The sequence below is a fragment of the Anabrus simplex genome, chromosome 1 (assembly GCF_040414725.1).
Source record: "Anabrus simplex isolate iqAnaSimp1 chromosome 1, ASM4041472v1, whole genome shotgun sequence".
NCBI classification, from domain to species: Eukaryota; Metazoa; Arthropoda; class Insecta; order Orthoptera; family Tettigoniidae; genus Anabrus; species Anabrus simplex.
The window spans coordinates 1,574,375,402-1,574,390,808 of NC_090265.1; the positions used below are offsets into that span (position 1 = coordinate 1,574,375,402).

A 15,407-nucleotide genomic window follows, 5' to 3' on the forward strand; every position below is an offset into this window, starting at 1 on the left:
TAATTAGTGTCCATGCCCCAATAGAGGATGCTGAAGGGGAAGAGAAAGAACAGTTCTATGAAAAAATGGAGCAAGCAAATGACAAGTTGCTCAAGTATGATGTTAAGTTGTCCTAGGGGATTACAATGCCAAAGTAGGCATAGAGAAAGAAAACCACCCAGTGGCAGGATATCACAGTAAACACCAAGAATCCAATGAGAACAGATGGAATTTGATTGATTTTGCCTTTAGCAAGGAGCTGGTGATTAAGAGCACATGTTTTCCCCATAAGGAGATCCATAGAGAGACATGGATGTCACCGGATGGTCTGACAAAGAACCAGATAGACCATGTGCTGATAGATGCACGGCATGCCTTCAATATTATGGATGTGAGAAGCATGCGTGGTGCAGACAGTGATTCAGATCACATACTAGTGAGGATCAAGTTCCAAGAAAGACAGGCAATTAAACCCAGGGACAGAGCTGAGCAGAGCAAGGTCTATAATGTAGAGCTGTTAAGGGATGAGAAGGAGGAAGAGTATAGAAACCAGATGCAAAGAAAACTACAGATGGGCAGAAACGGGAATGTGGACATCAATTAAAATGTTGGAAGAAACCAAGCTAGCAATAAATACAACAGCTCAGAAAGTACTTGGAGAGAAAAGGAAACAGAATAGAAATAAATGGTATGACGAAGAAGTGGGTAAGGTTCCTAGAAGAGAGAAATCTGGACCAACAAAGAATGCTACAGAGACCCACTCAAAATTATATGGCAGTTTTTAAAGAGAAACTGTGAATAAGGAACAAGAAAATAATAGAAGGGAGAGATTGGATGAAGTGCAAAAGATATTTGAAAACAAACAAGGTAGAAAATTATTCCATGGGGTTGGACAAGTAAAGAAGGGATATCAACCTAGAGTGAATATGCTTAAGGATGAGACTGATAGACTGATTGTTGGGAAAGAACGAATTCTGGAAAGATGGGCAAAACATTTTGAAACATTACTTTCTGTCAGACCAATAAATGAACAAAAAGAAGGATCAGGTAGTATGGAAACTTCAGAGAGAGATGAGTGTGAGGGGGAAGAGAGGAACGATGAGAATGGAGATGAGGATGAAGACGATGTAGGATCACCATCGGTTGAAGAAATAAGTGAAATTATAAAACAACTGAAGTACAGTACAGCCCCAGGGAATGACCTCATAACTGCAGAAATGGTAAAACTGGAGAAGTGTTGGTGAGGAGAATACATGAGATAATTAAAAAGATATGGGAAACAGGTAAAATGCCAGAGGCCTGGACACTAGCAAATATATGTATGCCCTATACATAAGAAGGGGTCACGCATGCAATGCAAGAATTATCCAGGTATATCCTTACTGAGTACAGTGTACGAAATCCTCTCTACAGCTATAACAAAGAGAGTTAGTAGTAAAGCAGAAAGAATTATAGGGGAGTACCAAGCTGGTTTCAGACCTGGAAGATCGACGACAGACCATATTTTCACCACGGGAATTACTCTGGAAAAGACATACAAATACAATGTTCGACTAGGACATCTTTTTATATATTTTAAACAAGCCTAGACAAAGTAAAGAGATCAAAATTATTGGAAACAATGAAGTATTTTAAATTCCCATAGAAGTTAATAAAATTGACTAAGATGACCCTGGAGAACAGCAGAAGTCAGGTAAAAGTACAGGGAAGTCTGTCAAGATCTTTCAGAACCGATGAAGGCCTAAGGCAAGGAGATGCCTTATTACCAGTGTTATTTAATATAGTACTGGAGAAAGCTGCAAGATCAATAACTACTAATCCATGTGGTAATATTTACAAGAAATAAGTGAAATTATAAAACAACTGAAGTACAGTACAGCCCCAGGAAATGACCTCATAACTGCAGAAATGGTAAGACTGGAGAAGTGTTGGTTGGCTTATGCAGATGGTGTGGTGATAACTGCTAGGAGTAATGAGGCACTTACACTGTCTTAAGGGAGCTGAAAGATGCGGATGGATCTTTGGGTTTAGAGATAAGTGAGGCTAAATCTAAATAGCCTATATGGTAATAAAGAGAAGTGGAAGGAACACCGAAATACTCCAAGTGGATGATTACACCTTCAAAGCAGTATATCTAGGCTCAGTAATAACATCAGAAAATAAAGTTGAGACAGATATTGTAAATCGTATTAAGGCTGCCAACAGATCCTACAGAGCACTGTACCCTCTTCTGAGAAGTAAAAATTGTAAAACTGACTGTCTATGAAACAATAATTAAACTAGTACTTATGTATGGGATTGAGGCATGGGTATTGACTGAGGCCAGAGAGGAGATTAAATGTGTGGGAAAGGAAAGTACTGAGGAAGATATTTGGATGGGTGAAGGAGGGAGATTTATGGAGAATCAAAACAAATGAAAAATCAGATTATTGTATAAGGAGCTGGACTTGGTGACTTCAGTCAAAATAAGAATAAATTGAATGGCTGGGGCATGTGAAATGGATGGAGGAGGAAAGACTTCCATGGAAGGCACTGACAGGGCACCCTGGGGGCAGAAGGAGAGGTCGGCCCCGGATGAGATGGCTGGAGGATGTGGAGACTGATCTGAGGACCGTTGGAGTCAGGAGGTGGCGTAGACATGCTGAAGATCAGGACGACTGGAGAGCTGTGGTCAAGGAGGCCAAGGTCTTTAAAGGACCGTAGAGCCATGGAGTAAGTAAAGTCATCTCCGTACAAGCCATGAAGGCCATTGGAAGGGTGAATGCTAAAGGCTTCTGCTATCCATAACTTTGGCACTTAGTGGGGTAGAGTGGTTAGCTCTATATTCAGATTGAGCACTGGAACTTGCTCACTGACTTGAAGCTTGCAGACCCCAAGTTCTTCCAGCCAGGTGACACTGAGTTATTAATAGGCGCAGAACATTTGTTTTCATTATTGAAACTTGGTTGCAGAACGAGTAAGAGGCCATGGGGCAAATGGTTAAGGTCATGGAATAAAGGTGGAAGCTATTATCTACCCCATCATCCAGTTTTTAAGCTTAGTAGCTCACCTCCAAAAACAAGGGTTGTATTTCTTACATCTGCTAAAATATCTAACAATATTTCATTGAATGATATAGTAATGGTTGGAACGACAATACAAGAGGATCTTTACTCTGTTATTCTAAGTTTTAGAATGCATACCTTTGCCTTCACTGCAGATATTGCTTGAAATGTATCGGCAAGTCATGGTTCATGCAGATGATAGGAACATTCAGCGGATTATCGGGAGGGAATCAAATTAAATTTATTCCTTTCAGAATAGCATTAAATCATGATAACAAACATGGTACATCTTTCTTTCACCATGCAGTTAGGTGGCACACAGGCTGACCAGGCTGATGCTAGAATAACAATGATACTCCGTCATTTTTAATGTCTTTATGAAAACAAGCCCAACATTCAGCTTGCAAAACTGTGAAGAAATGTTCCCCCTCAAGATTAGTTCAATCTAATAGAAACCACAGCCTTCAGCAAAAGTGCTGAACTTATTTTTTATGACTTGTTTTCAGGTAATTGATTGATAATTGTATTGTATTTTAACAACCACTAACCTATACATTGTGTGTTACTACATACAATATTAAGATTTTTCAACGTAGTCCATTAACGACAGATCTCAATTTAACACCACAGTGTATTTTTATACATGTAAAATGTGTCATGGATGTTGTATATTTTTATAATGGTGTTTCTTGACTAGACTCTATTGGTTTAGAGGAGGTGACTAATACTAAAGAAGTATTAAAATTTACATATGATAACAATGACATTTACAGTAAGATACAAAAGTTGAAAACTAGAAAAGCAGCTGGAATTGATAAGGTTTTGGGAGATATACTAAAGACAAGGGGTTGGGGTATAGTACCATATCTGAAGTACTTATTTGATCATTGTTTGCATGAAGGAGCTATACCAAATGAATGGAGAGTTGTTATAGTAGCCCCTGTGTATAAAGGTAAGGGTGATAGACATAAAGCTGAAAATTACAGGCCAGTAAGTTTGACATGTGTTGCATGTAAGCTTTGGGAAGGCATTCTTTCTGATTATATTAGACATGTTTGGTTCAATAGAAGGCAGTTCGGGTGTAGGAAAGATTGTTCCACTGAAGCTCAACTTGTAGGATTCCAGCAAGATATAGCAGATATCTTGGATTCAGGAGGTCAAATGGACTGTATTGCGATTGACCTTCCTAAAGCATTTGATAGGGTGGATCATGGGAGACTACTGGCAAAAATGAGTGCAATTGGACTACAGATAGGGAATCTGCCACCTGGGCGACTGCCCTAAATGCAGATTCGATTCGAGAAGAGCACTGAGGTTGGTAAGGAACGAGTTAGTTACGCGGTATTGATGGTGTAGTTGTAAATTTATCTATCGGGCAATCCAAGCATCACCATTCTAGATGCACCGAGCTCGATAGCTGCAGTTGCTTAAGTGTGGCCAGTAGCCACTATTTGCTAGATAGTGGGTTCGAACCCCAATGTCGGCAGCCCTGAAAGTGGCTTTCCGTTGTTTCCCATTTTCATACCAGGAAAATGCCGGGGCTGTACCTTAATAAAGGCATGGCCACTTCCTTCCCACTCCTAGCCCTTTCCTGTCACATCATACCATAAAACCTATTTGTGTTGGTGTGACGTAAAGCAACTTGTACAAAAAAAAAAAAAAAAAAAAAAAAACTAGATGCATGCATAATAATGTGATAAATGTTGATCAGAGCACACAGACAGGACCAGATACCTAGAATATTCAGTGTCTCTCAAAGTTTAAATATATCTTGTTCTCCTTCCCTACAATTTTCAAATGTAACGCTGTTATATCTGAAAGGACAGGGCAATTAGAAATATATTATTTCCCAGCAAAGTTGGAAAACCCTTAATCTCATGGAATAGCTCTGGTATAGCTAACTCCTCAGCTTTCTTCTTCTTCTTCTTCTTCTTCTTCTTCTTCTTCTTCTCCTTCTTCCTCTGATTCACAGCATGGCCTTGATTGTGCAGAATCTCATCAACAATATACCTGATTTAAAAAAAAGAGAAATATTGTTATGCATACATGAAAGTAAACAACGTTAGCCTACCTAAAGTTATGTTTAGATACTACTGTACCTCTTTAAGTGACTTTGATTCATATGACACATCTTTTGCAGCTCATCTTTTGTTGAGTTTTGTAGTGGAGCCACCCCAATTCTGCCTCATCATGACTATAAATTAAAGGAAAAATAAAAATAAAATTCTGTAACAACATTAAATATAATTCAGTAGTACAAAATATTCAGTCTATTATAATTACCACTAATTGATCCTTCCTCCATTTTGTTGTCGGTTGATGCTCCACAAGCTTACAGTGATATGCTACATTATCCATCACAATACACAGGGTCCTATATTTCTTAATCCTATGATTGTGTTTCCACCCACATCTGAGATTTCTCACTGTTCATAGCACTATGATAATCTCGACTTCTCTTCAAATCTGTGGCAAATATCAAATCAGCACCTGTAAGAATTTTGAGTTTTAGCATGAAGTTATTTCATCTTTTCCCTAAAAATATGAAACCACCTTCTACAGGGATATTAACAGACAAAAATGGTTATTTTTGTTGAATGATTGAAAAAGATGTCTGATTTTAAGGGAAAGCAATTACAATGCAACAGTCACCGAATGATGAAGTTAATGAATTGCTACTTACACTACTCTATGCTAAAATTTATCATGTATTAGTATATCTAGTATATTGATAGTGGTTTAGCATCAATATAGTATATCTAGACTAGAAGTCCATGATCACTTGTATTAATGATATTACTATAAACACTAATGTTTAATACTTTAGAAGAAATGTAACTGCTACGAATACCAAACCTATATCAAGCACTAAGAAATAGGAAGCTTAAAAGGTGTGCAACAGTCAGTTACGCACTGATTCAGGTGGAGACTGTCAATACAGAATGAACCTAATAAATAGGCACATAGTACAAGTAATTTGCTGATACCAATATCCAGTAATATTACATGAACATACACTGGAGAAGTTATAATTGAAGTGCATCTTTAAAGTTAACCATTGGCCTAAAGTGAATAACTACAGGTCTTTTCCATAACCAACAGACCCCTTAACAGTGGTGAAACCGGGCGAGTTGGCCGTGCGCGTAGAGGCGCGCGGCTGTGAGCTTGCATTCGGGAGATAGTAGGTTCGAATCCCACTATCGGCAACCCTGAAAATGGTTTTCCGTGGTTTCCCATTTTCACACCAGGCAAATGCTGGAGCTGTACCTTAATTAAGGCCACAGCTGCTTCCTTACAACTCCTAGGCCTTTCCCATCCCATCGTCGCCATAAGACCTATCTGTGTCAGGGCGACGTAAAGCCCCTAGCAAAAAAAACAACAGTGGTGAAGTCAAATTCAAGAACCACTGATAGAATGCAGTGAAACAACAGATAGGGAATCTGCCACTGCCCTAAATGCAGATTGAAGCTGTAAGTTAAAATGCCACTTCCTACATCAAGCCAGTCGATTTGAATCAATCAATCAATCAGTCAATCAATCAATCAATCAATCAATCATCACTGATCTGCATTTAGGACAGTTGCCCAGGTGGCAGATATTACCTAGTAAACAGATTAGAAATCTGAAATGAAACCACGTTGTAATAATACACATGAGCAAGTATATTACATACACATATGCCGTAAGTCAATAAGAATACACGAAGACTGGGTCTGTAAATCGTACCGACGTCAAGACAAGACATGTTTAGGTTAGGTTAGATTCATAACAAAATATTTTCCATTTCAACTGATTCTCACTGTCAGAATCTTATCATAGAAACAAAATTAAAATTTAAATGAACACTTACCCCCAATTAATTGTGAAACACTTGTCATAAGGTCAATATCACTACGAGTGATAACACGTCGTCTTCCTTTTTCAATACCTCGTAGCAATCTCTGAATGGTTTTTTGTAAAGGACGTAACGTTGCTTTCCTTTTCGGAGGAGTTCTTGCAGATTTTTCTTCCTTCTTAAACATTCCCATTCGAATTCTGTACATAAGTATGGGACGAAATGGAAACGTAATTAATAAAATGATGTGTTCATCATTTCACACAAACTGTGTTATTAAATGCATTATCCAAACATGCCACAATTATACTTACCTGGTATTAGCCAAATAGATTTACAATCCCACAGAAAAAGAAAATGTGCTTTAAATATTCTCGCAAATGTATGACTAGTAATTTTAACAGTAATACAGTGGTAATACGTAATTCACGCTAGAACTGCGACTGAACGTTGCCAACGTGCCAGATTAACGGTAAATATAAGACGTCGTATCGGCAAGTAGGGTCCCTAAACTGTATGGTTACCGACACTGAGAAAGACCCAACAGCAAAAAAAGTAACTATAAATCAATACCTTAATATTACAGGGGAGAAAGGGTAAGGTTGCACCCTTAAGGTACGTCCTTACACGGAGACTACTATAAACGGGATTGGTGACAGAACACTTCCCTGTCTCAGCCCACTAGTGATTTTGAACCAACTTGTGTTTGCATGCAACTACAACATTCCTTGTACATTGCCATGATCATTTTTATTAATCCCTGTCCAATTCCTTTTTGCACCAGACTGTCTCAAACTTTAGTCCTTTGGACACTGTCATATGCCTTTTCAATGTCAATGAATGTTATCACCATATCATTCCCATACTCCCATTGCTTTTCCACTAGTTGTCTCATAATGAAAATGGGCTGTGTTGTTGACCTGCACTTCTGAAACCAAACTGGTTTTCCTGTATCTGATTTTCAACCCTCAACCTTATCCTACTTTCCAGTATCCTCTCCATTATCTTAGCAACATGGGATATCAGAGTAATTCCCTTGTAGTTCTTCAATACTTTCTTATTGCCTTTCTTGAAAATTGGGATGGTTTTTCCTTTTTGCTAATCCTCAGGGACCTCCTTATTCTCCCAGATAATTCTGAGAACTCGATATGTCCACTGCAGGCCTACAGCTCCAGCTGCCTTTATCATCTCCACTGAAATTTCATCTATTCCAGCAGTTTTTCCATCCTTCATCTCTCTTACTGCCATTTCAATTTCATTCATTGTAATTTCTTTATCCATTTCTTCATCAACTAATTGCCTTTCCTGGTGGTCCATTGAGTGACTATAATTATTTCTCATGTTCAGCAACTTCTGAAAATACTCCCTCCATCTGTTTCTTATTTATTCTGGCTTTATTAATATTATGCCATCTTCATCCTTCACAAATCTGGTGTTCACTTGATCTCTCTTTTTGTTTCTTAAGATATCATACAATAATTTCTTGCTACTCTGCATATCATATCTCAATTTCTGTGTGAATAAAGCCCAGCTATTTCTCTTTTCTTCCTCCACTACTTTCTTGGCCAAATTCTTTGCTTCCACATATTTTCTTCTACTTTCTTCAGTCTTAGATGTTTTCCATGTTTTCCATGCAATTTTCTTTTCCTTCACTTTACTCTTTAACTTATCATTCCATCAGTGTGTCTCTATAATATTTCCTGATGTTTTACCACATATCTTTTCTGCACATCCAATCAGTGCTTCCTTAAATCTTTTCCATTCATCTTCAACATTCCCCATCTCCGTCCTGGGTACCAAGGGTATTATTTCTCTTTGAAATTCTTCTTGTATGTTTTTCTCCTTCAACATCCATACTTTAATTCTTTTCTCTCTTCTTAATGGGGGTTTTTCAATCTTTCCCACTTTCAGTTTTCCTATCACAACTCTATGATTTCCACCAAAGGCTTCTTCAGGCATGGCTGTAACATCTAAAGATTCTTCTGGTGTTCTTTCTCAATGATTATATAATTAATCATGGTCTTTGTACGTCTGTCTCCCCAACCACATCTTGTAATCTTCTGACTGGCCTTCTTACTAAACCAGGTGTTTCCAACAATCATTTGGTCCCTCATGCAAAAATCCACAAACAACTCACCTTCTGGGTTTACATTTCCATATCCAAAGGGCCCTACAACAACTTCCTTTCCTTGTCTTTCCATTCCAACTTGTGCATTTAGATCTCCCATCAGTAGCATTTCCTTATCTTCTATCTGTCTCTCCACTTCCTCTAAGTCCTCTAGATGTTCGTCTATGCAACTCATTTGTGGGGCATACAACTGGAATAGATCTTTCATGCCATTTTCAAACTGGAGTCTCATCACCATCATCCTATCGCTGACAAATTTTGTAGACTTCACATATTCTTGGATTGCTTTTCTAAGTATGATGGCCACTCCATTTTTTTGCGTCAGGTCCTCCGCTGTAATACAGCCTGTATCCTTCTTTCAGAGGAATCTCTCCCATACTCCTCTTCTTGGTCTCACACAGTCCAGGGATGGCTACATCTTTTTCTTTCATGAAGTCAACCAGTTCTTCTGTCTTTCCTGTCAGTGTCAGGACATTTACTGTCACAATGTTGATATAGTTTGGTGCTGTTTGCCCACTTCTCACGGTTCTTCCAGCACCCAAAGAGCTGCACGTCGCTTTTAGCAGGGGACGCCCTAACCTTTTCTGAGGCACCCTATCTGCTATATCCATATAGGCTATTGTTACAGTGGGCTCTCCACACCCAAAGGCATTTTATACCTACTGCCAGGTTCAAACTTAGGTCGCCCCTAACATGGAGACAGACGCCTTTCGTAGCCGCTCCTCTAGAGTACAGACGCTACAGGTTTGTCCCTTCCACCATCTCCACCGTACCAAAGTTCATCTTCTCCGCCGTAGATGCCGTTGAGGACTTCACCTATAACCCAGGGCAGGGGCCCTCCATATTTATGACCCCTGGAGTGAGGGTGTCCCAGTATTTTAAAGCCCCCCAGGAATTGGACTAAAAGAATAGCTTATAGAACCAATTCAAGTGTACTATTTTATTCACATGCCGTTAATAATAATAATAATAATAATAATAATAACAACAACAACAACAACAACAAATATCTTAGGTCAGGGGTGTATAAAATCACTTGTCAATCCTGCAATGAATTCTATGTAGGTCAAACTGAGAGAAACTTTGCAATAAGATATAATAATAATAATAATGTTATTTGCTTTACGTCCCACTAACTACTTTTATGGTTTTCGGAGACGCCGATGTGCCAGAATTTAGTTTCGCAGGAGTTCTTTTACGTGCTAGTAAATCTACTGATTCAAGGCTGACGTATTTGAGCACCTTCAAATACCACCCGACTGAGCCAGGATCAAACTTGCTAAGTTGGGGTCAGAAGGCCAGTGCCTCAACTGTCTGAGCCACTCAGCCCGGCAGTAAGATATCAAGAACACTTAAATGCTGATAGATATAACCGTTTCTCAGCCATAAGTATGCATATGAAGGAATCCAAGCATAATTACACGTCAATCGAACGAGATTTAAAGGTTATTAGTTTAGCACAAAAAGGCCCCTTACTCAATATTTTAGAGAACATACATATTCACATTGATCAATATATTAACCCTGAATACAATTTCAATGAAATTAATGAAAAATTGGATTCTTTATTTGAAACTTTTATCCCACTTCTTTGTAGATTTACAACTTATAATGAAAGGTCCTGCCCTCAATCAATGGTAACTTCACCTGCTCCGTCTACAGTTCCTTTATCAATCATGTCAGTTTCATTCCTCTCCCCTCCTGCCGTTCCTCCTCAAGACCTTGAGTCTACAGCATATGATAAACCAGGTTAGTGTTCACTCAACCATGCATGTAAACACATCGTTCAGCTGGGCAAAGAAGGTTTGTGAAACTTTATTGCTCACAAACACATGAGACTACACGTTTTATGTTCCATTGACATTCAATTTCATTTAACTTTCCAATTGCAGGCAATCATACCACCAGGACATATGCAATTATGGTAATCCTTATTAGCAGCAAACAATATCACAAAATATCAATTATTAATCAGATACTGCCTAGTCCAATTAGCAGACTTTTAACTAAAGAAACATCAAGCGGTTATCGTGACAAGTGGATAACAGTGCACACTGTGAAATATGACCTTATAAGAGTATTTTAACATTCATAACATCATTCTTGCTTCATTTTAAATGTTTTTAACTACAATATGTAATGTCATTTTTAGACATCTACTATAGGATTAAAACATGCATAGATGTGACATGTGAAATTTAATTTCTTTAAAATTCACATTAACCATAAAATTGAATAAGGAGCATACTGTTCAACAAAAAATTATTGTAATAGTGATTTAAGAATATTAGTTTAAGCTGTCAGTACGGAAACATGAAATTTATATTTGTGGTAGGATTATTATTATCATCGTCATCATTGTCAGAATAGGTGGTTCAGACTGTGTAGGTGGTAGATTTAATAGCTATGTTGGCTGTAAATGTCGGTCGGCGCCTCTAATAACAACAAAATGTTGAGGACCGTTGATCATATAGCATTACTATTTTTTTCTTTTTCGATCTGCTTTGCGTCGCACCAACACAAATAAGTCTTACAGTGATGATGGGATAGGAAAGGGCTAAGAGTGAGAAGGAAATGGCCATGGCCTTAATTAAGGTACAGCCCCCATCATTTGCCTGGGTGAAAATGGGAAACCACGTAAAACCATCTTCAGTGCTGAACAGTGGGGTTCAAACACACTATCTCCCAAATGCAAGCCAATAGCTATGCTAGACTTGCTCGGATGTTTCTTTTATTATTATTTTAGCACTATCAACTGTTATTCCAACTGCCCTCCTATTTACAGTGTTTGGTGGAGAGTTGGCAACGCTGTGTTTCAAGTTGGGGAAATCCTGGCATCCCGCAGATGAGGAATGTAAACACAGCTGTCCAGATGGGCTTCAAAAGCATACTGGTGGTTAATGAGGATATTGCATACCCGCCAATTATTCCGTTTTTTCCGTAAAATGTACGGATTTTGAGTGTGTTTTGCGGTTGTACGGATGAACATTATTGTACGCATTTTGAATATCCGCGTTTGTTTTTGCTAACTGTGGTCAAATAAGATTTGTTTGACTTTCGATAGTAGCCGGTAATTATAATCTATTAGCTTCATAGTCCATATTGATAGTTCAAGCACACAAGTGTGAAGGATGATTTCTCCACCTAATCAATACTTTAACATAGTGTACATATTATTTACATAAAAGGACAGTACTGGTTCCGACGCTATTCTAAGATTGACCTCAACTCTTACCTTCAAGTTATAACACGCTATGTCATTACGCTCCTCAACTGTTCCAATTTTGTGCCTACAACTAAATTGTACTATTTCACAACGGGAAACTACCTCACTCCTCATTTCCCTAGTACGCCTCTTCATTGATGCCTAGGCCATCTATGACAGCTGATGGCGGAGCTGTTGAGGATCCAACCAGCCGTAGGGCTGTAGACTGAACATACATACATACATACATACATACATACATACATACATACATACATACATACATACATACATCAGCATTTAAAGGCTTGATACTTGAACTTTTTAAATTTTTTCATCGGATTTCCACAAACTTTTCGAAGCACAGTGCCGATCGGCACATATGTCTTGCTACTCTTCAAGAACTTGCTCCGTACTACATTTACGTACGTGATCTACAACTTCTTCAAGATTTTTGGAACTATCGTCACGCAGTGCTGACCCCTAAAATTATACAGTGCCTCATGAACTGCAACTGAAAAATTCGTGTTTGATTCTAGACTTCTACATAACATTGATATTTCAATGCTTCATAAACAGCATCTGACAAAATGATTTAATCTTCACATTTTGTTTACCTGTGCATCATCATTTATACTTATTTGTGATTGGCTGAAATTTCAACACACAATGCTCCCCAAAGTGTTTTAGTACTTCACAAACAGCATCTGACGAAATTATTTAAACTTCACATTTTATTGTACCTTTGCTGGCAGGACCTAGTGTTTACAGTGCACTATGTCTTCTGGTATGGGCTAGAGCAATTTTGTTACTTTCATTGATCTGTCTCAGTCTTATCCTTGGCTTTGACAAAATGAAAGTGACTGAGGTATGAGCGATGCTAGTAATGCCATTCCTTATGCAGCCTGTCCCTGCTATGAATGGTGTGAAAATGTTGCTTATAGGGTCGGTTGGTGCAGGCATTTCAGTGGTCTTGGCAGACTGATATGTAATAGCAACTTCTGGCTCGGTGAGGAAAGCAACAGGAAACTACCTCACTCCTCATTTCCCTAGTATGCCTCTTCAGTGATGCCTAGCCCATCTATGACAGCTGATGGCGGAGCTGTTGAGGATCCAACCAGCCTTCGGGCTGAGGACTAAACATACATACACATTTTATTTACCTGTGCATTGTCTTTTATACTTATCTGTGATCGGCTGATGATGACCAAGAATACTGGTTGAAACCAGTACCAATTATAATTGTTGCCGGTGGTGAGAAGTTCATAACGTGGATGTGATGCTAAATTTTGTAAAATCGCCATTGCAAAAACTAAGACATTCTCGAAGAAGTCAATGAAATATTTGTGTTTTTTTTTGTGAATTTATGTATTAAAAAAAATTCTAAAATCTCCAGTGCAAGAACTAAGGCATTTTCGAAGAAGTCAGTGAAACATTTGTTTTTTTTGAGAATTTATGTAAAAATAGTGAGATTTTCAGGACCCGTTAGAAAGACATTTAATCGTATTTATTTAATTCTTATGATTGTATTTTGGTATTGGAGATCTCCTGTAGTTGTGCTTGTTGTAACTTGCAATCTGTTAAATACCTTTTGTATCACCCTGTATTTGCCATGTGGAGGCTTTGATAATGAAATTACTGCATTTCGCAATCGAAACCTCTAGAATTTGTGGCCCATATAAGGTAATTTGTTTTAATTGGTCGGAATAATGACCTTCTTCATTGGCGAAAATTTTGGATCGTATCAGTAACCTTCCCTGCTTGGCTGTTTGCGTGATTCTCAATTTCTGGCCTTTGGCTGTTCAGTAGGACCAGGGCTCTTGCCTGCGTCTTTGGTTTTCATACGTCCTCACGGTCGGACGCACCTTGAATGTGGTCCTGTCAGCGGCTCCAGTCACCTCAGGGTAAGCATGTTTCCTTTTCTTGAATTTTAAATTAACATAAAAATTTATTTGCTTCAGAGTTTACCTTAGACCCTGGTTTTTGCCATTTTGTTTTGTAATGCCTTAGCTCATCAGCTAGGCATATCCTTTTCCTTTGGAGGCAATTCTCTTTTATTAACCTTATTAATTGTGTAATGTAAAATTTAATTTTACACCTGGGGTTGCCTCTTGTAGTCCTGCGTCAATTTAGTGTAAGCCGCTTGGAGCTATGCGTCTCTCGCTGATGTGTACTAGGAGGACAGCAACTCTAAAGGCCTCTGCATTAAATTTTAAATTCCTTTGTAAATTTTCCTTGTAAATTATATGTAATAATATGTAAATCCCCTTTTCTATTTTCCTTGTAAAATTGTTGTAATTTGTTTGTTACTTTGATTATTACTTTATTACTTTGATTTATTTGTGCTTTAAATTAATGTGACCAGCACCAGGGGGGGGGGGTTATATCTGGTAGCAGAGCGTGGTTGTAGAAGAAAGAGATGCGAACGCGCTAACCCTTAACTAACCTAAAATAACCTAGTATCGTCTCCTAACGTAATTTTTTGTTAACATGTCTCGTGTGGTCCCTATCCCTTTCCATTTGAGGAAGGAGGAATTAATCTGTGAACTGCGTATTCGTAAATTGAATTCGACACAAAGGGTTAGAGATGACACAAGCCTGTTAAAGCACTGGTGTCAGTCCCCGAATTATCGACAGACAAAGTGTGCACATCTTTGACAATCGTTAGAGATAAATTAAACGAGTTTGAAGCTCTGCTTTTGTCCTTTTGTTCCTCCGAACCGTCTAATGCTCAATTAACACATGTGAATGCCCAAGTGCAGTATTACATGGATAAGATTCGCGACTTGTTAGCTCATAATTTATCTGCAAACAAGCGACTGAAGGTGAAGTCTTATTGTCACAGTTCTCTGGCATTCTCGATAAAATAGTAGGCTTGCTAGAAGGCAATTCTAGTCTTGAAGTTCGTGTGTCAGCTCCGTCCGAAACTTGTGAAAGTGAAACAATTTCTGCATCGACTGCTTCCCAAACTTGTGCACTGGTAACTTGTGATAATGTTCTCCTGCGATCTTCTTCTGCTATTTTTACAAGTGCTTCTCAGCCTGTAAATAATGCATGTACTCAAGTTGGTATGTCTCTTATTCCTATGGCACCTGGTAATACTTATGTGTCTTGGTGTCAACCTTCTGTTGCAACCCAACCTGTTTCTCATTCAATAATGCAAAAATATCCCCATGTCCAAGTGTCACCTGAATCAGATGCTTCAGTGGTTACTCA

At 38.4% G+C, this 15,407-nt stretch overlaps 1 protein-coding gene and 1 long non-coding RNA gene across 2 annotated transcripts in view; one reads left to right on the forward strand and one right to left on the reverse strand.

Annotated features, from left to right (window-relative positions):
- Positions 1-15,407, forward strand: part of LOC136858542 (ATP synthase subunit C lysine N-methyltransferase) — a 96,760-nt gene that overhangs the window by 39,876 nt on the left and 41,477 nt on the right. The gene's annotated exons all lie outside the window — the stretch shown is intronic.
- The window catches only part of LOC136858545 (uncharacterized), a 32,337-nt gene continuing 22,071 nt past the window's right edge, over positions 5,142-15,407 (reverse strand). The window contains exons 2-3 of the long non-coding RNA XR_010858649.2: positions 5,307-5,513; positions 5,142-5,217 (exon numbers count right to left, since the gene is read on the reverse strand). This is a non-coding gene — a long non-coding RNA (uncharacterized lncRNA). The remainder of the gene's footprint in view (positions 5,218-5,306; positions 5,514-15,407) is intronic.